This window comes from Pinus tabuliformis, chromosome 6, assembly GCF_031772625.1.
Source record: "Pinus tabuliformis cultivar Carrire ecotype Pingquan chromosome 6, CPIR1, whole genome shotgun sequence".
NCBI classification, from domain to species: domain Eukaryota; kingdom Viridiplantae; phylum Streptophyta; class Pinopsida; order Pinales; family Pinaceae; genus Pinus; species Pinus tabuliformis.
The window spans coordinates 856,985,043-857,012,704 of record NC_142292.1 but is presented as its reverse complement, the minus strand read 5'-3'; the positions used below and the strand labels follow the sequence as shown (position 1 = coordinate 857,012,704).

General features: G+C 43.3%; 1 pseudogene; it reads right to left on the bottom strand.

Annotated features, from left to right (window-relative positions):
• Window positions 1-413: 413 nt before the first annotated feature.
• Window positions 414-27,662, bottom strand: part of LOC149261591 (uncharacterized) — an 84,413-nt pseudogene continuing 57,164 nt past the window's right edge.

The window sequence follows — 27,662 nt, the reverse complement described above, 5'->3', positions numbered from 1 at the left end:
ACTAATTTATGTTTTCTCTAGTCAATTTCTTATATAGACATCGAATTACATACTGGGCCTTTTAATTCAGCCAATTAAAATATAGAAGATTATTAGTTTTAAAAAATTTCCAAAATAAGAATTAGCTTCAAACTGAGTGTCGAAAGAGGGAATTATTCTGGTGAATCGTTCCTCTTTTCCTGGAGTATCTATGGGTGGACCAACTACTTCCTCAAATTCCATGTTTCTTTCTCATGCGACAATGCATCATATCAGATAATCTGGCGTTGTGGTCGAGCTGGAGTCCAATAACAAATTCGATCCCTTCCCTCTTTCATGGCACTGCACTGACCTGGAGCTTATTCCCCTTGTCGTGGCATCCATCATGTGATTGCGCTTTCTGGGAGCCAAGCGTACTTCAGTTGTGAAGCAAGTTAACATTGTCCCACACGAAGAGCAATGGTATCCAATAAAACCACCAATGTTGTGTAGTGTCTACGCCGAGTTATATTTCTTTGTTGTAAATCATTTTCCTGATTTGATGGAGTCTCTGACCACTTCAAATCAGATGGATTTACCAAAGCATGACAAAGTGGGCATGTCCTCTCCCTTTCAAACCATTCCGAGACACATTCATCATAGAATATGTGTTTATAACGTAATAATATGGGAGCGTGCATTTTCTCTTGGTAGATTGCGCATAAGTCTCCGGTAGCATGAACGTCCTCTGTAGTAGCATATGACCCATACTAGACTTCTTTGCGGGATAGTGCCTTCAATGTTGCAAATAATGATTGCACCTTCTCCACAATTGATGTCAGCTTAAAGGTAAGGTACAACCCTGTTGTGAGAGATGAAAATAGGCTACCATATTCTTTGTTCAAGAAGAAATGATACCAAATAGGTGTAGGAAGCAATACATGATATAGTAACAGATTGTATTCAACCAAAGTCAACATCTGGCCTTGCTTTCGATAATTATGGTCTTGGATATTCTTATAATATATCAAAATACCATATTTGAAAACCATTGCATGTTTCCGCACCATTGTATCATTGACCACAATGATGAACAGTGCATGCCAAAAGGGTATTGTTTTTGGAGGAAGCATAACAAGTGGATACAGTAGATCATCCCTTCTATACTTCCAATAAACTCCAACCACATGTAACACAAAAACCAATATGATGCCGATGAGAACTGAAAATGAGTGTAGTCCAGAAACTCTTCAGAGTGCAGGAAGCCATAAAATGGTGCAGGCAGGTAAATGCAATGGTGCAGACACGTAAATGCAATGGTGCAGGCACGTCCCAAAGTATAATCAAACCAGTTTTAATCCTAAAACATACAAGCCTTAATTAAACTCTCATTAATGCTATTTTAATCATATTAAAACAAAGAAGTAAAAAATACTCTTTGAAAATAATCATTTAGATAATCGACAACATTAGAGAAATAAATAAAAATAAGACAAAACGGAGACCCAACAGAGCGCACTCATCTTAACCCCTGTGTGTTAGAACCTCTCATGCACCTTCCTTAGCTTGTTATAGCTATCATACCCTTGCTACCAACAGAGACATCTTACTTTCCTTTGTGCAAAGTCATGGTCAAGGCATTACTGTACGGCCCACTGCTGGGATTCCTACACCAAATGGTCTGAGGTCTAATTGGGACTTCTTACCAGGGAGATCCCATTCCATGTTGGCGGGTCCATCACCATCAACAACCCCCATCGTCGCCCTGTGCAAATAGCTCCTGTTCATCAGTGTGCTACAAAGTTGATTTTTTTCTTACTTCAGTGTCTTGTGTTTCCTTCTCAGCCTGCTCCTTAGCAGCGTGCTCCTTCACATCATGCTCTTTCTCCATAGCTGCCTTAGTAGCATCTTCTTTTTTCTTATGTTGGGAAACCTTCTCCCACGTGATTTCCTGTTCTTGTTCTTTCTTTTTTTTCACAGCGGAGGTCTGCGTGGAGGAGCTTTCTCCTGCTTTATTGGTTCTGACATCCAGCTGAGTAGGCTCGCACCACTTTGCTGGCCATCCACCCACGACCTCTTGTACATCTATGTTGGCCACTAAGTAAGGCAACTTGTACCATACATCTTAAGTGTCCTTCCTCGTGCGGATCCAGACATTGTGAAAGTCTGCCTTAAATTCTGTGAAGGCTCTCAGCTTCTCAAATAAGGTGGGAGAAAACCTTGGCCTCTAGTTTACAGCCATGTGGATGACCATCTCCATGAATACCCAGAACACCTTGGATTATGTACTTCGTGCCGCATCTTTTGTCTGCCACAGCAAAGCGAACTTCGCTGCTTCTGGGAGGGTCTCATTAAATGAAGGGAACTGGTTGTCCTTCGGAAGCCTTTAAGCCACCAAAACTCTTAGAAATAAGAGCCAAGCATAGTGGAACAGCTGGCTCTTCTCTTGCGCCTCATGATAGTTAGCTAAAAATTCCTTACGTAGATATTCGGCCCAATTATAATGGACCCCATTTGCACACTGTGCTGCTAGTGAAATGACCAGCACGAGCACCTCATCCACCTGACACTTTTTCATCATCTTGCCTATGAGGATCTATGCGGAAAATTGTATTGTCTGGTTTGTTATGGAGTGGATAGAATATCTGTGCTTTCCCTTTACCACCCCATACTCGGTCTTTATGCGGTCTGCAAGTTGTTTTTCTAGGGATTTTCCCAAAAACTCCTTTGCTAGGTCCGCTCCTTTATATGGAAGCTTAGTAATCCTGTGGATTAACATATCTGTGATGGGGATAGGTTCACCTAGCCATAAAAGCCCATCATGTACTAAAGTCAGCATCTGGTGCACACGCGTCGTATTAATATTGGAGTGGTGAAAATGCGGTATGAATAGCATGCGTAAAAGCTTTGCCAGTTGAACTCCGTGAACCCATTTCATTGGTTCCAACTTCATAACCCTTGTATCTTTATAGTATATGTGGGACATATACTGATTTGTCACTAAGTATGGTGTTGGGCATGGAATCCCCCCAAGGCATGTTTTGGGGCTTAAAGCCCAAGTTTTGACCGAATCTTTTTGTAAGAGCTCCGCGAATTGCGGGCACGGGGCACGAAAGTATAGTAGAGTCACAGGGTTGTCCACCCTAGTTTTCGTAATGTAATGTCGACTGGATAGACCTACCCATGGTTCGTGGACCATGGGATTGTATATATAGAGTAAGGCTCTAAGTGAAAAAGAGAACTAAGGAATAAGAAATAGGAGAAAAGGATAAGAAGTCTAAGTGATTGAGCCGAAGTGTAAAGTGTGTTTGTGGGTCGTAGAGTAGGAGAAGGCTCTTCATCTAAGTGCACAGACGCCTAGTAGTCCGCAGCTAAGTGAACTGACCCCCACAGCTGAGTGCGCAGGGCAGGTTAAGTCTGTCACTATTGGGAGAATCAATAAAAAAGAAGTTTTGCTATAATTTTGTGTATATTTTCCTGGTTTAATTCATGATTAGATATAATTTGCATGTATACTGATTATTTACTGGGTGATCATGTATGAATATTTTGTATTGCTAATTATAACTTAAGACATTCAAGTAGGCGAAGGTAATTAACTAACACTGGAAGATAAGTAAGATCTTGGGTAAGAGTGCAGAGTGTGGCACAACCCCTGGTTAGGGCTACACGAAGGTAGTGTATCAGGCCGCGAGGAACGGAAAGTGTGCAAAGCGACCTGCACGCAGGAACAAACCGAAGACCAGTCGTACCTCTCAAACATCTCAAGGGTGCAGAAACCTAGTTCTAGCACCCTCCCATACTACTTCGGGTGAGACCTCAGTCCGTGCTCCGTGGACTGTTACCAAAAGGGCCAGTAGTATAGGGATTTGTTTGGCTAATTAACTCCAAACCTAGGTCAGGCCCCAACAAGCCAATAAAAGGTTCCATTGTCGGGACCGAGATCTACATAGAGATGTCTGATGTCATATCATTGGAATCCGACAAAGAAAGGAATTGAAGATTGGTTGGATAGACAGATTCACGAGTTCGTAGTGCAGGAAAACAGGAATCCAAGACTATCAAAGGAAGACTGGTTAGATTTCTACTAGTATACGGAGATCCATGAATTTTTCTTTGCATCCCTCCCCACTGAGTTGTACAAGTGGATCGTGAAGCTAGCAGATAGCCAAGGAAGGTGTAAACTCGACAAACCTATTGAGTCGACTCCAAAATTGGTGCGCAGACTAGAAGCATCGAAAGATAAGATCACGTGAGCTGTCGATCATTGTCTCGATCGAATCATAGGAGGATTCATCACCGAATTCACGGTGGATATTTCAGTCAACTATAGTGAGGTAGAACAACGCTTCCTCAAGGGACAGCGAGGTAAGTATGTTAAATCTTTGAACACTTGGATTAAAATGATATTGTGTGAAAAGTGGGTTATGAGAATAAACTGATGTTTGGGGCTACGCAAAGTGGGAGAATATATAGAAATGAAGGTAGCACAAAACTAGAAACTAGCCCCTTGATTTCACCTCTGCGAGGGGGTGAAGAAGAGCTTGTGAAGGTCTCGCCAAGAAGTGCGATCAATCTAATAATACAGAGAATTCCGTGCATACCACCCCCACCCACACCACCACGAGTTTCACCATTTTCACCCCCATCTTCTCCCATACCACCTCCGCTACCACCGCGAAGCAATATGGCAAGCGCGATAAAGCTACCAGTGTTCAAGGGAGTAGGGAATGAAGATCTAGACCAGTTTTGGTTTGTAATAAAAGTTGTATGGGAAGCATAGGGTGTCATGGATGACAATATAAAGAAGGCAAGGTTGGTTAGTTCTCTGCAAGATCATGCACTAACCTGGTACATTAAGAATTCCAATGACAATCCAAATGTGGGGATCGCGGATATCCAAGTTTGGGCTAAAAAATGAATTTAGCAGGCCAAAGTCAAAGGCGCAGTTGATCATTGGATTCAAGGAAATCACAATGCTACTAGGAGAAACCTCATGGGAGTTGGATCAAAGACTGAAGTGCACAATTCGCGAAGTGAACATGACATTAATAGATGGGCAACACCGTGAATGGTTTGTGGCATCGTTAATGCCGCATCTATGAAATGCGCTAGTGCAACAGAGGCTAAGAACTCAAGCCGAGGCCTTGGAGGTCGCAATGAGATTGCACAAGACCCCGATACAAGATCCCAACCTGGGAGTTCAGTAGATTCACGCGCAGTTGAAAAACTTGTGCCTAGAGATGCAGAGTTTGAAACAAGACAGGACAACCCACCCAGAGATGTGCGATGAGGTATGGTGCGTAAAATGCAAGGGCCAGAGGCACGACAAGGATCACTGCTCAGTGTTCGTGAATTACCTTCCAGGAGGAGGGCCAATTCCAGTAAGACCAGAGGCACAAACAAGACCAAGCGCGGTTATGGTGCACGATTTGCCAGATAAGAGGAAAGCATACTACATATAACTGCCATCTATTACAGAAGTATACGTAGAATTCACAGCAGTTGTTCTGTAATTTTTGCAGGTCAGTAGGACATGATGAGTGCACCTGTAGAAGTTATGAGTTGATGATGGATCGAACTCCTACCTACAGAGTTCAGGCTGAAACATGACCCCTCGATCAAAATGCAAGAATGGCGCGCACCAGATTTTAGGGGCGCGGATGAGGCTGAGGTGGACGGGGGCAAGAAGAGGTCGCAGACAACTGATATGTTACAATTGTGGTGGGCCAAGGCATTATGCTCGCGATTGTATGAATCCAACGTGACCATCATGCTTGTATTGTACATTGTTTGATCATGAGATGGAGGATTGTCCCACATTGATAGTGAGGTCGTGTGATAAAGGAGCACTCCAACCTCCGTCGACTCAGAACCTGCAAATGATGAGGTTTGAGCCACGAGAGGAAGACCCTAACGTAAATATCATGCTCTGGAGTGGTATTATGACAGGGAATGACAAAGGCAAGCAACCTGAAGAAAGTACCTAGGTTCACAAGGCTCCAACGTAGGAACCAGAATTTGATTTGGAGCGCACTAAGGAGACCTTCATGGAAGCTAAAAGGAGCATCGTCGATGCCTCCACTTCAAGAAGTAAAGACAGACTGGAGCTGGAAATGGACCCATCAATGCTCACTATGTTCTTGGAGACATGCATGAAGCTAATGCGCGACAGCAAGGCTGTAAAGGGGCTACAAGAACTCATAACTAGATGCGCTAAGATCGCGCCAGGAGAACCGTGAGTTGTCTAGAAGCTCGGGAAGCACACAACGCGAATAGGAAGGGAGATGATATTGACCGTGCAAATTGGGGAATATGAGATGGACCATGTGATTCTGGATCTAGGATCGGACGCAAACATCCTGCCAAAGCAAACATGGGAGTGCATGGGCAGGATTGCATTGCAGTGGTCTCCTATCCAACTACGGATGGCGAACTAGCAAAAGATCCTACCTATGGGGATATTGCAGGGAATCACAGTAGATATCGAAGGAGCAAGTGCGCTAGCAGATTTCGAAGTGATAGAGATTGTTGATGACAGAAATCCCTACCCCACATTATTGGGAATCGATTGGGCCACTGACATGAATGGAGTGATAAATATAAAGAAGTGCAATATGATATTTGAGAAAAAGTCACTGCGTGTAATGGTATCTTTAGACCCTACAAAAGGATCACGCTACAAGGAGCCAGTGCGCAACTACGAAAAAGATGATGACTTGGACTGCATCTACAAAATAACCACGCGAGAACAAGATTGGGTAAATCCAACTGCGGATGGTCAAATCTCATGGGAGCGCGAAAGCTCCTGCACCTCGAATTCTGATGAAGAGATAAAGCGATGGCTGAAACAGTTACACGAGGTAACCACGCTCAATTGTAACATGATGATGAGGTCATTGTGTTGTGTAGCAACAAAGGTAAGAGATTTTCCTACAATTGATGGGTTAAGCAAGGTGGATGACTTCCTGAACAAATTTGAAAAATAAGTGTCAGAACAGAAACACTTGGATGCTCTGAAATGGGTACTGTGTGCTACGCCCGCAAGATGGTGGGGTATGCACCAAAGAATATTTTAGGACTGGCGTGACTTCCGAAGGATGATGCACATGCAGTTTGGGAAGCCTCAGATGCAGTTAAAAGACAAGTATGACGGACGGGATGATCCATGTTCACACCTCGCAAAATGGACAAAGGTATATGGGGAAGAGCCACAACCTGAGTGGGTGCACTTGCTCTATCATACCCTGCAAATTATACCCATGAATTGGTATATAGAAATGGAGCTCCACCATGGCACGAACGAATGGGATATCTTGCGCGAAGGATTCCTGTTAACCTTCACGTTTGAGGATCATTGGTGGGATACTGTTCATGATGCGCTACAAGTAGTAAAAGTGGCTATCTTTAAAATACCCCAAGAGCCAATGGAAGTGCTTCAGCCTAAATAGGCGACCCAGCTGAGCTGCGTGCTGGAGTGTTACAACATAAACATTGAAGAAGACGATGAAGATCCGCGAAAAGTTAACATTCCAGAAACTGAAGGCTATTGTGAGGTTCAAAGGCCATTGATTGAAGACCCTGACATTACCACGTCAATAAAGACAAAGCAGGTAAATATTGGTACGAAGGCCGAACCTAAGTATGCAATGCTCGATGACTACTAGGATGATGCCACGGTGGATAAGGTCACTAAGTTACTCCGCGAGTACCAAGACTTATTCCCGACCAAGATCACAGAATTAAAGGGGATCTTTGGTGATTTAGGGATGATGAAGATCACCCTAAAACCCAAAATGAAGGTGGTTAAGCAAAGGCCTTACCACTTGAATCTGAAGTACAAGGAAAAGGTCCGTGTAGAACTAGACAAAATGCTCACAACTGGAATCATTGAGCCAGTGGAAGAATCCGACTGGGTAAGCCCTATGGTAGTGCAGGAGAAGAAGCAGAAGGGCAAGATAAGAATATGCATGGACCTCAGGAAATTGAATGATGCCTATGTGCACGACCCATTCCCGACTCTGTTCACAGATGAAGTATTGGAAAATGTCAGCGGGCAAGAAGCATATTCTTTTACTGATGGGTTCTCAGGGTACCACCAGATCAAAATCGCATCGAAAGACAGGAGCAAGACCACCTTTACAACTAACTGGGGCTGCTTTCAATACACTGTTATGCCAATTGGGTTAAATAATGTTTCGGCCTTCTTTTCGCGCATAGTTGTTACAGCATTCAAAGAATATATCCACAAATTCCTGGAGGTCTATTTGGATGACTGGACTGTATTTGGATTGGTTGAGCATCATGTAGTGAGCTTACGCTTGATTCTAGATAGTTTCCGACGACACCAAATCGCGCTGAACCTAAAAAAGTGTACGTTCCTCATTCCTTTTGGGAACCTATTGGGACATGTGATCTGTAAATAGAGACTAATGGTAGACCCTACGAAGATTGTAGTAATTCTGAATTTGGAAGCACTACGAAGTGTTAAACAATTCTGTGCTACCTTGGGACATACAGGGTACTACAGGAAGTTCATTAAAAGCTATGCCCAGATCACTGCGCCAATGGAGAAACTGTTGAAAAAGGATGTCACGTTATACTGGAATGATGATTGCATGAAGAGCCTAGATGTAATAAAAGAGAAATTGGCCTCCGCCCCAATCCTGGTCTTCCCAAAATAGGATGTGGAGTTTCATGTCCATTTTGACACATCATGTATAGCGTTGGGAGTGGTGCTCACACAAGAGGGTGGAGAGGGCTTGGATCACTCTATTGCGTTCGCAAGTCGCAGGTTGTCCAAATCGAAAAAGAACTACTCTACAACCGAACGCGAGGGGTTGGCTATGGTGTACGTGCTCCAAAAATACCGGCACTATTTGCTAGGAGGACATTTCAAGATGTATACAGACCATTCCATGCTAAAATAGTTGGTCAATAAGTCTGTCTTGGGGGGGTGCATATGCAGGTGGCTCTTATTGTTCCAAGAATATGACTTTGAGGTTGTGGTGAAGCCTGGATGCTTGAACACGGGACCGGATCACTTGTCGCGTATTGAGACGGGAGAGGAACCTTCTAGTTTGGAGGAAGGATTACTTGACACACAACTCTTTGTTGTGTGCGTTGCGGACAGGAACTTTGAGGATATAATCCACTTTCTAACAATGAGGACTGCGCCGAAGGAATACTCTGTCCAACAGAAGAAGGAACTGGTAGTGCGTGCGGCTGATTTTTCTGTCATCGCAAGGCACCTATACAAAATGGGCAATGATGAGATACTGCGAAGGCATGTAATTGAATTTGAATGAAGTTAGATTCTCACAGAAGTGCATGGGGGCAGTGTTGGAGGACATTATCCAGGACAAGCGACCACGCAAAAGATACTCCACGTAGGGTTGTGGTGGCCAACCCTTCATGAGGATTCAAAAGCACATTGTAAGGCCTGTGATATATGTCAAAGGATAGGTAAACCATCACGGAGGAACGAGATGCATTTGAATCCACAAATAATGTTGTAGCCCTTTGAAAAGTAGGCAATTGACTTTGTAGGACCTATCAAATCTCAAGGAAAAACGGGCGCGCGATACATTATCACCATGACAGAGTACCTGACTCGTTGGGCAAAAGCGCAGTCGGTCAAAGACTGCATGGCCACCATGGCTGCGAAGTTTTTGTTTCAACACGTGTTGACTCGATTTGGATGTCTGAAAATATTAATGAGTGATTATGGTACACATTTTCTGAACAAAACCATCAGCGCGCTAATAGAAGAGTTCCAGGTGTATCATCAGAAAATTACACTGTATCAACCACAAGCCAATGGGACAGTAGAAGCATTCAACAAAATACTAGAGACTACACTACCAAAGTATGCAATTCGCAACAGATCGATTGGGACCCGCGCATACCTGCAGTACTATGAGTTTATAGGAAAACGTGCAAGAAACTGACGAGATAGACACCTTTCCAATTGGTTTATGGCGTGGAAGCTATCATGCCAATGGAGTATATTGTACCTATTCTACGCATAGCAGTGCTCACAGGTATGACAGACCGCAAAGCCCTCGAAGAGAGGCTCGTGCAGTTGGAATAACTTGAGGAGGAATGGTTCCTGGCTGGCTTTCATTAGCAGGTGCAAAAGCAGTGTGAGAAGGCCTGGCACGATTGCCATATTAAGTTGCACACCTTCAAGGTAAATGATTTAGTGTTATTGTATGACAATAAGTTTGATAAATTCCCGGGAAAGTTCAGAATGCATTGGCTGGGACCATACGTTGTTAAGGAGGTCACAGACAGAAGCATGGTACAACTAGTCAAACTAAATGGGGAGCCTTTCCTAGGGAAAGTGAATGGCAGCTGATTAAAGCACTACACGAGTGGCCCGAATATCTCACTAGCCGACAGAAGCACAGTATTCACACTCCAAGGATCTAGAATAAGTCGCGAGACTATAAACACAGGCAAGGGATACAAGCATAGATGCAGAGAAGCACTTCCGACGCAGCGGTCTTGGAACAACGCTTGTAGCAGATCCAGCAGGCAACAACTCAGTGCGCTGCTGACCTAGCCGCAATTCGAGAACAGTTAGAGGGACTCTACACAAAGCTCTCTTCACCAAAAAAGTGATTCGAGGGTGAGTCACGATGTTTGTGTTGGGGGATTGTTGGGCATGGAATCCCCCTAAGGCATGTTTTGGGGCTTAAAGCCCAAGTTTTGACCGAATCTTTTTATAAGAGCTTTGTGAATTGCGAGTGCAGGGCGCGAAAGTATAATAGAGTCACAGGGTTGTCCACCCTAATTTTTGAAATGTAATGTCAGCTCGATAGACCTACCCATGGTCTGCGGACCATGGGATTGTATAAATAGAGTGAGGCTCTAAGTGAAAAAGAGAACTAAGGAATAAGGAGTAGGAGAAAAGAATAAGAAGTCTAAGTGATTGAGTCGAAGTGTAAAGTGTGTCTATGGATCATAGAGTAGGAGAAGGATCTGTAGCTGAGTGCGCGGAGGCCTAGTAGTCTGCAACTGAGTGCGTAGACCCCTACAGCTGAGTACGCAGGGCAGGTTCAGTCTGTAACAATTGGGAGAATCAATAAAGATAAGTTTTGTTATAATTCTTTGTATTTTTTCCTAGTTTAATGCATGATTGGATATAATTTGCAAGTATACTGTTTATTTACCGTGCGATCGTGTATGAATGTTTTGTATTGCTAATTATAACTTAAGACATTCAAGTAGGCAAAGGTAATTAATTAACACTGGAAGATAAGTAAGATCTTGGGTAATAGCGTAGAGCGCGGCACAACCCATAGTTAGGGCTGCACGAAGGTAGTGTATCAGGTCGTGAGGAACAGAAAGTGCGCAAGTGACCTGTGCGCAAGAACAAACTGAAGATGAGTCGTACCTCTTTGACATCTCAAGTGTGCGGAAACCTAGTTCTAGCACCCTCCCATACTACTTCGGGTGAGACCTCAATTCGCGCTTCGCGGACTGTTACTAAAAGGGCCAGTAGTACAGGGATTTGTTTGGCTAATTAACTTCGAACCTGGGTCAGGCACCAACAAGCCAACATGTGGGAATTTTTCCTAGTTAGCGGGGTCCCAATCTTCCATCTTTAACGTTGGTATGTGCATTAAGAGTGTGCCCTCAAAGGTAACTTCCGTTAGGAGTAGTCGTGTAGCAAATGAAAGTTTCTTGGAATCAGAGTCTTTTCTCACCTTCTTTTGTCCTCTTTGCAGAGGAACATATGCTAGAAGAATAGTGAATGGCTTCGCGTCCTCGGCATCCAACTCCACAATCCCCTAGTGGAGTTACTCTTCATCTATATCTAAGGGGACAAAAGGTTGCTTTTGCTTGTCCATTTTTCCCTTGTTTCGCAACTCCTGCGGATGCTTTCTAGGTGATTGACGCATTGGTTTGATGATCGGTTTCTTTTTCTTCTCCTTAGAAGAAAACTTCTTTAGCCTAGGCGACCTTGGCACTGTAGGTACTGCTAGTGTAGTTTCAATGCCTGCAGCTTTCGAAACTAGGGCTTCAGACACCGCGGCCTCAAAATTCATAAGTTAAAATATCCTCTTCACAGAAATTTGGAACAATGTATCAAAATGACGAGCTAGCCCTGGCTGCTTGATCAAAACCTCCCAATCTTCTCGATACATGCAAGAAATTGTTAGGAAATAAAGTGTTTCTTTGCAGACCAACATGACATATTTATATCAATTTTTGGATTCAAATCCAACCATTCCCTCCATAAATTTGTTATAACTGCAACTTTCGCGAAATATTTTCAAATATTTTCACCTTAATTTCCACCTACCCACTCCTCCTAATTAGATTTTCGCAGTCCAGTCAGCTACAGTGACACCAATGACTATTTTTGGCATGGGCTGCGTGGCACCATCCTCCATTGCGCAACATCCTAAGCGCAACACCCTCGTCAATCTTCGTGTATCCTGTTTGTTGCCCTATCCTCCTAGTTGGGTAGTGTAGTTTATAGTCCCACGCTCCCTTGGAACTACCTAGAGCACTAAGACTATCCTACAGTCATATAGTCATTGGACAGGGCCAGAGTCCCCCGTATAGAGCTTCAGTCGGCTCCCATTCACTTTTCCCAAAAAAGGTTCACCATTCAGTTTTGTGAGCTAAACTATGCCACCCTCTGTAATTTCCTTGACAATATATGGTCCTTACCCAAGCATATGGAATTTACCTGAAAATTTGGTGAACTTGCTATCGTATAGCGACACAAGATCATAGATCTTGAAAGTGTGAACCTTGATACGGGGATCATGCCATGATTTTTCACGTTCCTTCTGTACTTGTTGGTGGAATCCTGCTAGAAATCGATCCTCCTCTAACTCCATTAGCTACGTGAATCATTCCTCCAAGGCCTCGTGATCCTCTATATTTGTCAAAGTTACTATGCGCAAACTAGGTACAATGTACTCCATAGGCATCACCGCTTCAACATAATAGACCAATCTAAACGGTGTTTTCCCTACGAACTTATTACAGGTTGTCCTATAGGCCCATTGTACTGTAGGTACATGCACATCCCAGTCATTCCGCTGCGCATTACAGACCTTTGTCAATGTGTTCTCCGAAATTTTGTTAAAAGCTTCGACAGTCCCATTTGCATGCGGGTGATATGGTGTGCTCTTCTGATGATTGACCTGAAATTCATCTATCATCGTGCTAATCATTTTATTCAGAAAGTGCGTTCCCCTATCGCTTATTAATACTTTTGGGAATCCAAACCGCGTTAAGACATATTCAAATAAGAACTTCATTGTAGTGGTCATTGTGCAATCCTTCACTAGCTGTGCTTCCTCCCATTTGGTTAAATATTTTGTGGCAGTGATAATGTAGCGCGTGCCTATTTTCTTTCCAGGGGGATGAATTCGCCCAATAAAATCAATCGCCCATTTCTCAAATGTCTGCAAAGACACTTGAGGATGTAGTGGTATTTCATCCCTTCCCAATAGTCTACCATTCCTTTGGCATGCATCACATGCCTTACAATATGCTTTTGAATCCTTGTGCAATGTTGGCCACCATAATGCTACAGGAAAAATCTTTTGCACAGTTGCTTTTCCTAAATAATGGCCTCATGCAGCTCCCCCATGAGATTTAGCGAGAATACTATCGCACTCAAATTCTGACACATCTCCGCAATATTTCGTTTGCCCCAATTTTGTACATATGTCTAGCAATGACCAAAAAAATATGTTGCGCGGACTACAAGTTCTCTCTTCTGCTGAGTTGTATATCCTTCAAGCACCATCCCTATAGTTAAGAATTGAATAATGTCAGAAAAATGGTCATCCGCTACATGTACCATAAAGAGATGCGCATCCGACAAACCTTCCTCCAAATCACAGGGTTGTTTACCTGATTCAATCCTCAACAGATGGTCTGGATTGACGTTCAATAGACCAGGCTCACAATAACTTCAAAATCATATTCCTAAAATAATAACAACCATCTGCAAATCTTTGCCCCCAACATGCATTTGTTGACCAGGCACTTTAAGGCAGAATAATCTATATACATCTTGAAATGCCCCCCTAACAGATAGTGCCTAAATTTCTACAGCATGTAGACCATGGCCAACCCTTCACACTCTGTCGTTGAATAATTCTTTTCAGCCTTCGATAATTTCCTACTTGTGAAGGCTATAGGATGTTCAAGTTCACCTTTTCCTGCTTGTGTTAATATTGGACCCAACACAATGCAAGAAACATCCACATGAACATGAAACTCCTTCTTCCAATCAGGAAATACCATGATTGGTGCAGACACCATTTTTTCTTTCAACACATCTAATCTATGCTTACTTTCCTCATCCCAACAGAATGTCACATCCTTCTTCAATAGTGTTTCCATGGGTGCGGTGATTTGAGCATAGGCTTTAATGAATTTTCTATAGTATCCAATGTGTCCCAGCATCACGCGCATCTGCTTAATGTTCCTAGGGGCCTCCAAGTTTACAATCACCATGATATTTGCATGGTCCACCATCAATCCTTGCTTATAGATGACATGACCTAGCAAGATCCCAAAAGGAAGGCAGAATATACATTTTTTCAAATTCAGCGCTATCTGGTATCTGTGACATGTATCCAAAATAAGGCGTAAACTTGTTACATGGCGCTTTACCAATCCAAACGCAGTCTAGTCATCAAAGTATGCTTCCAGAAACTTATGAATGAATTATTTAAATGCTGCTATGGCTACGCGGGAAAATATGGAAGGCATGTTCTTTAATCCAAAATGCATAGAAGTGTACTTAAAGCAACCCCACTTTGTCGCGAAGGTAGTTTTGCTTCTATCCTCTGGCACAATCTTAATTTGATGATAACTAGAAAACCCATCAGTAAAGGAATAGGCCTCCTGCCCTCCAACATTGTCTAACACTTCATCTGTAAATGACGTTGGAAATGGATCATGAACACACGCAACATCTAACTTTCGTAGATCTACGTAGATACTTATTTTTCCCTTTTGTTTCTTCTCTTGGACTACCATCAAACTCACCCAATCAGACTCTTTAGCAGGTTCTATAATGTCGGCATCCATCATTTTTTCCAGCTCTTGGTGAACCTTCTCCTTATACTTGGGATTAAGGCAATAAGGCCTCTATTTGAGAGGCTTCGCATTCAGATTCAGTGTGATCCACATAACACCCAAATTGCCAAGTATGCCCTTTAAATCTAAAAACTTAGTGGGGAAGAGATCCTGGTATTCACAAAGTAATTCAACAACTTTTTCTACTGTAGCATCATCCCAATAATATCCAATCTTCATGAATTTTGATTCCTCTTCAATGCCAATGTTTACCTGCCTAGTTTTCAAAGGTGTGGAGGTGTCTGGGTTCTCTACTTGTGGTCCTTCTATTATGTGATCTCCTTCTGTTTCTGGAATATTGATATTCCTCAGGTCTCCTTCCTCCTCTTCAGCGATCACATTATAGCATTCCAATGTGTGGCGCAGCTAGGTGCTCCAATCCGATTGGGTCCATTCCATAGGTTCCTTCAACATCCTGAAGATAACTGCTTTAATCTCTTGAAGTGCTTCATCAATACTTTCAAACTTGTCCTCGAAGCTAAAATTCAATAAGAACCCTTCTCTCAATACATCCCATTATGCAGTACCATGGTGGAGCTCTATTTCAAGATACCAGTTCATGGGGATTTTATCTAGGGTATGACAAAATATATGTACCCATTTTGGTTGCGGTTTCATCCCCCATGCCTTAGTCCACTTCATCAGGTGATCACGCAGATCATCCTTCCCACTATACTTCTCAATCATTCTTGTATTATCATACCCAAATTGTAACATCATCATTCGCCTATAATCCCTCCATCCAGCAAAACTTTCTTTATGCATACCCCACAAACGGGCAGGTGTAGCATGTAGCGCAAAGTCCAGTGCCTGGAAATGATGTTTTTCCAATAATTCACGCTCAAATTCATCCAAAAATATATCTACGTCGATTAAACCATCATAATAATGTAGTTTTCTTACCTCCGATGAAACACAGCGCAGTAAATTCGTGATCATATTGCATTGCAATGTAGATACTTCATGTAAGTGGTTCTGCCAATGTTCTAATTCCTCGTCTGAGTCAGAAGTACATGAACTCCCCCCATCTCATGCAATCCATCCATTCGTTGTTGGATTGATCTAATCCTGATCTCGTGCTGTTATTTTGTATATTTGATCCCGCTCATTGTCACTTTCTACATAATCGTGGACAAGTTCGGTATAGCGAGCTCCTTCCATAGGATCTAGTGGCGCTACGACTCTAAGAGATTTCTTTTCAAAGGTCATTTTCCTCTTCTTCAAGTTAATGACCCCGTTAATATGAATAGCCTAGTCGATTCCTAGGAGCACGATGTAGGGATTACTGTCATCGACGATTTATATAACTTTGAAGTCTACTAATGCACTCGCACCTTAAATATCGACCATCACACCATACAATTGTCCCATGGGGATGATTTTCTGTTGATTCACCATTCGAAGTTGAATTAGAGACCAATGCAGCGTAGGTCTCCCCATCCTCTTCCATGTCTGTTTCGGCAGAACATTCGCATCAAACCCCATATCCAAAATTACATGGCCCATTTCATAATCGCCTATCTGCGTTGTTAGCCACATCTAGCATCATGTTCGTGCCTTATGCTTACCAATATTTCTAACTATACGCTTCTTCGTAAGAGTCTTTTCGTTATTGGTGCATCTGTCTATTAAGTCTTGCAATCCTTCCACAACTTTTCTGTCACACAGTAACTTCATGCAGGTCTCGAAAAAAGTAGTGAGTACAGAAGGATCAACCTCTTTTGTCACACTGGTCTCTGGTGTATTTTCCTAGCTTCCTGAGGTGGAGGCCTCAGTGAAGCTCTTCATTGTTTCCATGAATGTTTCCTTAGTGTGATTAAGGTCAAAGGTAGATTCTTTCTCAGGAGCTTTGCGGACCCATATGTCTTCCTCAGGCTGCTTACCTTTATCTATGCTAGTCATCATACCACTCCTTAAAATAATATTAATTCTCTAATCTTCCTTGTGGAGCTCACCCCTCATCATTTGTAAATTTTGCGTAGGCTGTTGAGGTTGTGTTTTCTTTTCTTTCATTTTAGCTATCAACACTCGATAACATTCTATGGCATGATCAAATTGTCTACAATATTAGAACGAAGGGTGTGTAGGATTTTTGCAATCTCACGTGAAGTACCCCGACTTTCCACAGTTGTAGCAGATAAACTAACCACGACCTCTACCAAGTCCTCCTACTCGTCCTCGGCCTTGAAAACCCTCGCATGCTCCTCCTGCGCCTTGATCTGGAGGCCAAGTTTCTGCTTTCATATGATACGTAGGAGTTCTTTACATCATCAGCTCATAACTTCAACAATGGTGCTCATCATGGCCCACAGATTTACATAAATTGCAAAACAGTTGTTGGGGTGTCTGAACGAACTTCTGAAGTAAGTGACAGTTATTTGTCGCATTTTTCCCAGTGACTAGACAAATGGTGCACCATAAAGAAGCTCTCATTCTTGGCCCAGCTAGGGCTTCTGGCTTCAAGGAGACTGGGCCCCCCTATAATATAATTCACGTATACTGGACAGTGATCTTTATCATGCCCATGACCCTTGCACTTCAAGCACCAAACCTCTGTGTGCACTTCTAGCTTAGCCTCCCTTTCTTTCTTTAGACTCTATAATTCTAGGTGTAGGCTTTCTAACTGCGAGTGGACCTTTTGTACCCCCAGGTTCGTATAATGAATAGGTGATGAGTGCAACCTCATCGTGATCTCCAAGGCTTCTTCTTTCGTTGCTATCTTCTGCTGTGACAGAGGTATTCTTAAGTGCGGAAAAAGTGATGCTATAAACTAGTCACAATGTTGGGTATCTGAAATTTGCATGTTAGCCTGCCTGATTTGACACTTCAACCTTTGATCAAAATCCTAAGGTGTCTCATTGACCCTCATTCGAATCTCCTTAAATTCAATTACTGACTGTGATTCCGATTTAGTCTTAGTAAATTCTTTATTCAGAGCTATCTGAGTCTCTGCTAACGATGCATGAGGATTATCAGTGCAATACTTAATGTACCAGGTTAGCGTGTGATCCTGCAAGGTGATAACCAAATGAACCTTATTTATATTATCATTGGTGATTTATTTTGTTGTCCATAGAGTAATCGCAACAAACCAGAATTGTTCTAGGTGACTCTTTTCTTCCTATTCCTTTGAAGATTGGCATCTTCATTGTGTTGGCCATGATGAATAGTGGAGGTGGAGTCGGAGGTGTAGGTGAAGGTATATAAGGTGGAGGTGGAGGTGGAGGTGGAGTGGATGGATGAGGTATCCCCTGAATACCTTAAGTTATTAACTGAACAGCGCTTCACGGTGTAGTTAGCACCACCCCTTCGTCGTCGCTTGAAGGAGGTTCAATCAATGGACTATACTCTGGACCTGATCCGTTACCTCTGAAGAATCTACCACTTCGCTGATCCAGGTGGATATTGGTGGCTGCTGGCCTATTCCACTTGGACCTCCACCATTGTTTCTTTCAGATTTTCAGTTTCCTTATTTGTATCACAAATTACTATTTTTGGCAGTTTTTCGGGTCCTAAACTTTTGGAGCCGTTTTAAGGTCCTTAATGACGTTTTTTTGGAAAAAAAAAATGGGAGAAACATGGGTCCATGGACTACATTTTCTCACTCAAAAGTTGTATTCCTCAGATATATCTTTCTAACAAGGTATTGTGCACGTCAAACGGAGATCGTATGCGAAAGTTACGACCCTAGGAAGTTGATGTACCAATTTACCTAAAACGGGGCCCATAGTTTGGCACTTCATCTCCTAGGGTTAGGTTTTGGGATGTTTAGGATTTTCCATTGTTTCTCAACAATAAATAGGCCTTCGAGCCTCATTGTAAGACAATTCAGAGGCATGTAGCCGCCACATCTCTTCTCAAAGATACGCTACCGTTGCCCGAGTTAGTTTATTTCAATTTCTGTTTGCATCTCTATATTTATGATCATATCTATAATTTGTTGCATTCCTATTTAAATCTAGATTAGTGGTATCAGAGTGGTCTGCTCTTTCTCTATTTTTCTTTGCATGTCCCTAATGAGGTCAAGATATAAGGAGTTAGGGCTTGAACTGGTCGAACCTTTGCAAGACCAACCTCACAAATCCCGACGGCCTCCCATGGCAGATGAAAAGAAAGATGGGGGGTAGGAGATCCTATCAAAATCTTGCTCAAAGAGGCCCTCGAGTGACAAAGGAACGCAATGATGGACAAATTTGCCCAAATCCTTCAGCGAATACCCAGGGGTGACACATCTACTTCCAGTAGCTACTCTAGAAGCGCCACACCGTTTAAGTTACAAGTTAACTTTGAAATTCCCATATTTGAGGGTCAGATAGATGCACACGCTATAGATAAATGGTTAAATATGCTAGAATGGTATTTTTTTATTCATGGGTTTTCCGATAGGGAAAATATTACTTTTTCTTTTCTTAAAGCCGCCCCCCACGTCAAGGACTAGTGGGAAACCTACTGCGAGTAGAAGGATGAAAGTACGACCTTACTGTTTTCAGTCGCACCCACTTGGAATTCATTCAGGAATGCCATAAAGGAGCATTACTACCCTGTCAAAAGCTATGAGGATAAATACATAAAGTAGACCACGCTGCGGCAGGAAAGGGACCAAGACGTGCCGGAGTTTACCAATATTTTTCATACCCTTCACACAAAGCTAGGTATCAAGGATTTTGAGCTACATTTGGTACTCAAATACCACGACTGCCTACACAGGTACATGCAAGATGAGATGGAGTTCCTAGACATCTGCTCACTCAGCACAGCATACCGATACGCTATCAAGATCAAGCAGAAGTTTAAACAAAGGAAGTGAGACTTTGGATCTACAAATCTTAAGCAAGGGAAATGTGCCCCCAAACCACTGAACAAAGGAAAAAGCCAAGGGTGGGTGGCCCAGGAAAACCCACCAAAGCCACAAGCAAATAACAACACCACAAAGATGAAGAAGGACATGGGAAAGTGGTGTGAATTCCATAAGAGCTCCACTCACAACACAAGTGAGTGTCGGGCTAAGAAGTCACTGGTGGCCGAGCTCAAGTATTTGGAATCAGATGCATGTTCTGACTCTGAGTCAGAACCCGATAAGGGGAATGACAAAAGGAAGTAGATTATCGATGCATAGCCCAACGCCATTGTTGCCACCACAAAGATCTAGAAGGAGAAACCCGAAGATCCAGAGGAGGAGGAGTGCATTTTTCACTCCCAGATGTGGGTAAAGGGTTCCTCGCTATAGTTCATTTTCGACAGTGGGAGCCAAAAGAACCTCATTTCAGCATAGGTCATGAATTGGTTGCGCTTACCAACCATAACACATTGACAATTGTACACCATCGTGTGGCTTCACCAAGGACAGGATCTTTGCGTGAGCCAGCAGTGTCGCCATCCATACAACATCAAACCCTTCACGGATGAGGTATTGTGTGACATTGCTCCCCTTGATGTTTGTGATGTATTATTAGGCCAACCATACTTGTGGAAGTGACATGTTGTGTATGAGTCAAGGCCTCATGTTACTTTGGGAAATAAGTTGTACAAGATACCGGAGGCAACACCGTCTACCGCCATCTCTTTGGTTATTGTAAAACAATGCAATAAGCTCATTTCCAAAATCAGGAAATTTGTTTTCCTGATGATACGCCCTCAAGGAAAGAAGAAGACAGTGGCCACGACCTCCAAATAGGGCCCCTCTGCATGACAACAACAAATGAACAAGGTCATGGAGGAGTACGAGGACATCTTCACCTCCCCCGTAGGAGTGCCTCTACACTACCAGATCAAGCATTCCATCGATATGACCCCAGGTGCACCACTGCCCAATGGACCAATATATCGGTGCTCCATTCTGGAGAACAATGAAATCAAGAGGCAGATTCAGGAACTACTGCAAAAAGGTCACATTCGACCGAGTTCATCACCATGTGGGAGCCTAGTCATGTTGGTATAGAAGAAGGATGGGACTTGGAGACTCTGTATTGACTATCGGGCGCTGAACAAGATCATTGTCTGGAACATGTACCTGATCCCACGAATTGATGACCTTCTAGACCAACTGAAGGGGGAAAAATATTTCAACAAGATCAACTTAAAGTCAGGATATCACCAAGTACCAATCGAACCCTCTGATGTGTGGAAAAATGTCTTCAAAGCCAAGGAGGGCCTTTTTGAATGGTTGGTTATGCCTTTCGGGTTGACGAATGCTCCTGAAACCTTCATGAGGCTAATGGATGACATCTTGTTGCCATTCACCAACTCATTTGTAGTAGTATACTTGGATGAAATCCTGATCATCAGCCAAAGTTGGGTAGAGCACCTCCATCACATCTGACAGGTTCTCCAAACACTGTGGCAACACAAGCTATGTGCCAATTTAGAGAAATGCACTTTTGGCATGACCCAAGTTTAGTATCTGGGATACATTATTGATGAACAGGGAGTGCATGTTGATGAGCCCCAATTTTTGGTAACAATTTGGGCTCATTTGGCCTACTTACCTTGCTCAACCCTTCATCTTTTATCACTTATGCATCATTTCTTAGTATATTCGTGTTATTTGTAGGAAGAAGAGCAGGCATTATTCCTATGTGACTAATACATGATGATTTCAGGTTTTTTGACATTAAATGGAGCAAAGACCACGCAAATGGAGACAAGGAGACAGGAAAGGTGGCATTGCAGGTTTATAGGGAGGTTGTCCACAGTCTTGAATGACCTCCCTCGTGATCTCCACCCCAACTCCGAGCTCCAACAGCTATCCCCACCGAGCTAGAAGGCAGCCAACGGATTCAACAGGAACAGCAGTTTACTTTTAGTTGGACAGCCGAGCTCCACTAATTGAGGAAGCCAGCTTGATCCTCATCATGTATAAATATTGAGGCCGTATCCTTTGATAGAAGCTTTTTGAACTTTTGAACTACTGTTGCAATTTCTAAGCACGAGCTACAACTCGGTTTTTGCTTTTTGTAAGCCAGTTTTGGCATGTTGTTAGACTCATGATTATTTAATAAAGGCAAGCAGCTTTGGATTCAATTCTTAGTTCTTAAGGGAGCTATAGCTCTCAGGTTAGGGCCCAACCTGAGAGCAATAGACCTCCTTTTCCTTGTATTGTTACTTGTCTTTCCTTTCAGCACTTCAATTCTTTGTTTTGACATGCATTTGGAAAACACAGTCTGCTGATTTAATTTCTTTAATGTGATTGAGTAGGATTAGTTTATGGTTAAAGTGCTTTCAGTAGCTTATATTAGAGTAGGAGGATTAGCATTCATTAGAGCTCCAAGAAAAGGTTGACAGTGCACTCACTGCCATCTCTGTTTAGAGATTGGGGGTGTAGACCGTACCAACCACAAAAAAACGCAGTCTTATATGTTCATGCAAGCTGCAACACAATCATTTCAGTCATAGAACCATCCATGCATTCCGATCTTGAGCAGTACTTCTTCGTTCCAACACCATGCACGATTTCTCTCTGAAGTTTACATTGCTGTTCGTTGGTTTAATAACACAGTTAAAATAGGTTGATGGAATTCTCGGTTTTGTGCAAGACATAGAGGATTTGTTCCATTTACACTGCGCAGCACTGTTCTATTATCTTCTTCTTCTTCTCAACCGTGCCTAAGCCACCTGCTTAACCTCTGTTCAGCTCGTTTGCCTTCCAACCCTTCTACTGTTCACGTAGCTTCATCTTTTTTACTTTTCATTGCTTCCACCCTTCTATCCACCAACCAACTGCATGCACTCTCTCTCCATCCCATCTCTCTGTCCCTGAGCCATCACTAGCTCCCTTTTCATCCTACCTATCCACCCATACCGCTCCTTCACTCCTCCATCACCAAAAACTCCAACCGCAGAACATCCTGTAGAAGTTAGGAGACTTCCTGTAGAAATCCCGAGCTTCCTGTAGGATCCCCTGCAGACATCCTATAGAAGCCTGCAAACTCGGTTGCCAAGCACCTGAGCATTGTGGACTCCTGTGGAATGATGTTAGGGATCCCCTGGAACCTCTCCTAGCCCTCCTGACCTTTTCCAAGCCTTCCTTCCCTTCGAACTACCCCTGCACAGTCAAAACCTAATAAGAAACAAAGTCATAATAACTCCAACCACTTAAGCAAAAATATAAAAACAATGTTCTTTTCAATGGAAGTAGTTTAAATTCATGCATCTCATATCACTAGAAGTAATGGCATCATTTTTAGGAGTTACATTCCCATCGTTGCATTGTAAGGATTAAGCTAGTCAGATTAGGGTTTACTAGGGTTTCCATGTTTGGTTGGCTTTCAGTTCATTCTTGCAAAGTAGGTTAATTTCCTTTGAGATAGTCTTCGTTCATCATTTAGAAAGCTTCTTCTGAGAACATATAGAAGTTGGCTTGAGCCCTAGCGGACTTGTGCCAGCTGACCAAGTGACAGCTGCGACAAGAGCTAGTACTTGTGCATACATCACCGTCGCTTCCAAGTTTGTTACGAACTACCGGGTTGATAAAATTAGAGATAGGAAGCTCCAGGAGTTGTAGCATTATTGCTACAATACTGGAGTCCACCATCTTTTTGGCGCCGTTGCCGAGGAAGCGTCAGAGTATTAGTAATTGTTGCTTTTCTTCTATTTTCTTACTCTTGCCTTCTGCCAAGTAGTTTATTTCATTTCCATTCTGCAAAAGTAGCATAGACATTTCCTGCTTTCATAGATTAGCATTTCTCGCTTTCATAGATTAGCATTTCAATTCTGCAATTTCATTTCTGCAAGCGTAGATTAGCCTTTCAATTCTGCAAGCGTAGACTAGCATTTCCATTCCTGCAATTTCATTTGAGCAAAGTAGATTAGTTCTTTCCTGCTTTCAATTTAATTCTGCATCTTTATTTCAGTAAGATAGTTAGTTGTAGATCAATCTGTTTCAGTTTTGCAGGTACCAAAGAAAAACAAAAGCAATCAAAAAAGTCTTTCCATTTCATGCCTCGTAGGAACCGAGATAAAACAGGCAAATTCCTACCCAACACCCCCACCACATCACTGAGTCACCCTTCTCTCTTCTTCGGTGACAGTGATCCAGAAGAACCTATAGGTGAACCTCCTGAGATATACGAAGATCCTATAGCAGAAGAAGAATTAGAGACCATCCCATCTGAAGCTATGGCTGACAATAGAAGAGAAGATGAGAGAATAGAAGGTGCCTTTCCCATCCGAGAGACCAATGGAGAAATGAAAATGAAAAACATTAGCCCCTCCGCTTTGCCTCACTTCCATGGACTGACTACTGAAGATCCTGATACCTTCCTATTTGAGTTTGCTGTCCTTTGTAGAACCTATGATTATACTGAAGATGAGCAGAAGCTGAAACTCTTCCCTTCCACTCTTAAGGATGCAGCATTACGCTGGTTCATGGGCTTACCTGGGAATAGTATCACCACTTGGGCTCAGATGCAGCAAGCTTTCAATACCAAGTACCGGGACTACTGTAGGTCCAAGGAAACCAAGGGAGAAATCTTTCGGATGACCATGGGAAATGATGAGTACTTAGAGGATTATGAGGAGAGGTTCCAACTTAGCTATAAGCGGGCCAGGTGCACACTTGACCCTGAATCCCTCAAGTTGGTCCTGCTCCGAGGAGTCCCTGAAGACCTTTTAGATACCCTTCACATGTTAGCTGGGGGAGATATTTACCAGCTGCCTTATGAGGACATCAAGAATGTGTTCAGAAACCACTCTAGGGTAGCCCGGAAATGAGGTAGAGGAAACCCTCTCTCAGCTATTATTCCTTTCTCCAAGCATGAGTTTGCAAATCAATTAGAAGACCTTAAGAGTGAGGTGAGACAGACCATTGCCATGCAACTGGACACATTCAGGATCCAGCAGAAGAAGGAAGAAGTTGAGAGGGCCTTGGCTATCTTCTGCCCTAGATGTACAAGGAGACACCCTAAGAACGAATGCCCATTGCATTCAGTTGAAGTGTGCTTCGTTTGTGAGGAGGACCATCCCACAAATCAGTGTCCAACCTTACCTGGGTTTAAAGCTATGTACCAAGGGACAGAATCTCCCACTGAACCTCTCTATTACCTCAACCAAAGGAGGCCACAAGGACCTAGACCTTACTAGCAGGGGATGCAAGGGGCACCTCAAGCTTATTACAGCCCCAACCAATCGACTCCTATGCCTTCCTGGGGTCCCCCTACTCATCCTTCCTGGGCTATGCCTCCTCCATGGTCTTATCCACCTCAGTACCCTACTCAACCCACTACTCAATATTATCATTCGCATGCCCAGCCACAGCCTCAGTGGAATGCACCTCAGTCGGGGTGGAGGCCCCAGTACAACACTCCTCCCGCAATTTTGCCTCCACCACCAGTTCAACCTCAGCCATTACCTCCTGCTCCTCCAAGGCAACCTCAAATACCTGCTCAACCGAACCCGAAACCCAACAATAGATAGGCCCAGCAGGTATACACTGGGGAAACATCATGCCCTACTTATGCTGTGGAGATCCAGGAGATCAATCTTCGATCTGGAAAGACTCTTCCGAATCGCAAACCTCCTCCCCCAAAGGATGAGGAAGATAAATAGGAAAGTGAACCAAAGGCTATTCCACCCTTTCCTGAGAGACTAACAGCCACCACACAACCCAACCCAGAAGAGGATGAGCTTTTGGGAGAGCTCAAGCAGTTGTGTGTGAAAATACCACTTCTCGAAGCAATCAAGGATGTGCCTATATACAACAAACTGGTTAAGGAAAAGTGTTTCAAACACCCAGGCAGGCGAAAGAGAGATGCTTCAACCATCAATGTCTTAGGACAACTGTCTGACCTTATGTTAGGACAAGTCATCTGCCCAAAGTATCTAGATCCTGGGAGTCCTGTAGTAGATGTCCACATCAATGGCACCATCATACCTCACACCTTGATTGATTTGGGGGCTGCCATTAATGTGACGACCAGGGATACCATGCTCAAACTCAATCTTAAGGGTTCCTTGAGGAAGACCTCGACAGTACTGCAACTAGCAGATCGCTCCACTGTGACTCCCGAAGGGATTGTGGAGGATGTCTTGGTCTCTGTCGACTCTTGGGAATACCCTATAGATTTCTTGGTTCTGCAACCTAAGGCAAAGCTTACTGGATATCCTCTCATTTTGGGAAGGCCTTGGTTAGCCACTGCAGATGCTTACATCAGTTGCCGTGCAGGAAACATGACCATCAAAAACGGTCCTATGTCCAAGCAACTAGTCCTATACCCTCCTGCCCAACCTTCCTTAGAGCATGACTTACCACTTTGGTTGGAGGAAGGAGAAGAGGATGAAGTGTACTCAGCACCTTTGTGCACCCTAGATACCACTAGAAGAGACCCCCCAACCGAGGATGACTTGATTGAGACCTTGATCCAGAATCCACCTTCCAGTGCACTATCCTTAGAGAAATTGGTGGAGGACGCCCAAGCCAGCACCTTAGTGGATCTTTGTACAACCAACCCTGTCACTCCCAGAGTCAAGAATGTAGAGTTCGGCCCCGAGAGAATGTTAAAGATCAGCTCCTCCCTATCTCCTTCCCAGGAAAAGGAGCTGTGTAGCCTGTTGGCCAGTCACCTAGATGCTTTTGCTTGGAGCTATAAGGAGATGAAAGGAGTCCATCCCTCGGTCTGTACCCATCACATATACATCAAGGAGGATTGTAAACCGGTTAGGCAACCTCAGAGGAGAATGAACCCAGCCCTTAAGGACATTGTCAAGGAAGAATTGCAAAAACTACTGGATGCCAGATTCATTTACCCCATCTCAGATAGTGAATGGGTGTCCCCTCTGGTGTTGGTTCCCAAGAAAAATGGGAAGTGGAGAATCTGTGTGGACTATCGAGAACTGAACAAAGCTACCAAGAAAGACCATTTCCCTCTACCTTTCATAGATCAAGTGTTGGATGGACTGGCAGGAAAGAAGTTCTTCTCTTTCCTGGACGGGTTTAGCGGGTACAACCAGATCCAAATCAGCCCAGAAGACCAAGATAAGACCACCTTCACTTGTCCTTGGGGTACCTTTGCCTCCCGAGTTCTTCCCTTTGGGCTATGCAATGCTCCTGCTACCTTCCAAAGAGCTGTCTTGAGCATCTTCTCAGAGTTGGTCCATGATGCGGTGGAAATCTATATGGATGACTTCAATCCTTACGGGTCCAACTTCCAGGAATCATTGTCCAATCTGGGAAAGTTCCTAACCAAATTCATTGAGATGAACCTGTCCCTTAGTCCTGAAAAATGTGAATTCTTGATGACTGAAGGGACCGTGCTAGGCCATACCATTTCTTGCCAAGGGTTACAGGTGGATCCTAACAAAATTGCTCTTATCAAGAAGGTTCCACCTCCTCAAAAGGTAAGGGATGTTCGGAGTTTCTTAGGATTAGCAGGGTATTACAGGAGATTCATTAAAGACTTCAGCAAGCTAGCCTCGCCATTGTTTGGCCTGTTGGCAAAAGATGTGGAGTTTAAATGGACTGACGATTGTCAGGGGGCTTTGAATGAATTAAAGGACAAGTTGGTGTCAGCCCCAATCTTGAGAGGTCCAAACTGGGCCCTGCCTTTCCACATCCACACTGATGCCTCGAACAAAGCCATAGGTGCAAC